The sequence below is a fragment of the Morone saxatilis genome, unplaced genomic scaffold (assembly GCF_004916995.1).
Source record: "Morone saxatilis isolate NCDOM2014 unplaced genomic scaffold, NCSU_SB_2.0 Contig18, whole genome shotgun sequence".
In the NCBI taxonomy this organism is placed as follows: Eukaryota; Metazoa; Chordata; class Actinopteri; family Moronidae; genus Morone; species Morone saxatilis.
Window position 1 is genome coordinate 2163749 of NW_023339740.1, and position 1913 is coordinate 2165661.

At 38.5% G+C, this 1913-nt stretch overlaps 1 protein-coding gene across 1 annotated transcript in view; it reads left to right on the forward strand.

Annotated features, from left to right (window-relative positions):
• LOC118328075 (copine-9-like) overlaps positions 1-1913 on the forward strand; it is a 77379-nt gene that overhangs the window by 40599 nt on the left and 34867 nt on the right. The gene's annotated exons all lie outside the window — the stretch shown is intronic.

The following is a 1913-nucleotide window of genomic DNA, read 5'->3' on the forward strand; positions in this document are numbered from 1 at the left end:
ACTCTATAAAGCATACTTAAAGTCAAACAGTTCAGCAAAATTTTATATTTTGAGCGAGAATGATCTTTTGATGGGTGACAACTTCAAACTCAGTTCTCAGACTTTTCAACTTGGACAACCATAAGCCTTTGTCAGCTATGTGTCCAGACACATTTTAGTTAACAAAATGCAAAGACATTTATTTGATTCCATGTATAGGCTACATATTTTTACACTTGGATAATTTAAGAATTACGTTAGGCTTACAACAGTGATAAAATTCAAAGCCACATGGAGCCACTGGACAGGGGCTAAAGAGCCACAGGGTTGCAGACCCCTGGGTTAGCTCAATGACTGCAAGCCTGATCATTGTTATCCCTTTTTTCAAGCTAGATTTATAATTACAGGAGGAAAATATCTGAGATGAGAGAAGGAAAAAAAAAGATCTGTCAGTCAATCCCCTCAGTCAATAAAAGGAGAATGTAGAGAAAGGGTATGTAGTAATTTACAGCTGAATGAGCAAGCAGCCAGTGTCAATATCCAGGGAGATAGATGTTTCAGTGGTTTTCAGGGGTTGTGCTGGAATTATCTGCAGCTGTGCCGCATTGACCTGTTTTGTTTACTGTAATACCCTAACCCTTAATGCAGATAGCACTCTTCTGTTAGTGTGTGAAGTGCAAGTGAGTTGATATAGGAAAAGGCATTTAGTCAGGGGTCATTAGTTTAGTCAATGATAAAAATGGGGTCCCTTAAAGAAAAAGTTTGGGAACCACTGCACTAGAGGATACTGTTTCAGTGTCACATTTTGGCTCACCGAGTACACCTGGTGATATTCTTGCTTTTAACTACATATTTGTGTATGCATGATGGCTGCCTCACATTTGGTGATTGGTTGTGCACATCCTTAGAAAAAGGAGAAAACATCTGTGACGTTAACGCATGATACACAGTATATCTCCACCTTATTAAGGTGTAGTATAAAGAGTAACAAAGTCCACATAGAAAGCAGTTGGTGTGGATGGATGGGTCAAACAAACACAGGACTCTGTGTGTAACCAGATGTTATATATTTATTATTGCTAACTTGACCGCGAAATGAGGCCGTGTTGAAAACTGGCGAGGCAAAGCGTGACACTGCTACGGTGGACTGGTGTTGGAGTGTGCAGATTACACATTTTGGCGTAATACCAAGGATAAGCTACTTTTTCCTCCATCTATCCTATTTTCTTGCATATTCTTTCCGAGGCGCTGTTGTATTGTAAATACAAAATCCTGTGTCATGTCTGCATGGATATTTTTTGGGAATCACTGTATTCCACAATGTATGTATGTATGGTTTCAGAATGTAAGTAAATGGCTGATATGGAATTTATTTTATTCATGTTTTATGCTGTGATTAAAGGACCAGTGTGTAGGAGTTAGTGACATCTAATGGTGTAGTTGCACTCACCCTCACCTTCCAAGAGCGAAGAAGAAACTATGGAGGCAGCAACAAGCATAAATAAATCATACACTCCTGTCTACAGCCAGGGTTTGGTTTGTCCATTCTGGGCTACTATGGAAACATGCTGGTTCTGCATGGTGGACTCCATGGAAGGCAACCTGCAGTGTCTGTAGATAAAAACTTTAGCTTTAGCTCATTCTAAGGTAACGAATACAAGATTCTTATTTTCAGGCGATTATACACTAATGAATACTTACCTATGAATAATATATTCAATTTCTGACAATAGATACTAAATGTTACTGGACCTTTATTTCAGTGGATATGGCTTTAATAAATTTACCAATTTGCATGTCTTGATTATCTAAAAAGTAGTTGGTCATGTTAATTAATAAACATGTTAAATGTTTTTTTTTGTGATAAATGGCGGCGCGCATGGTTGCAGCGGCTTACGGCTCTCCATTTATATATACTAGTGCAGTGCCCGTAG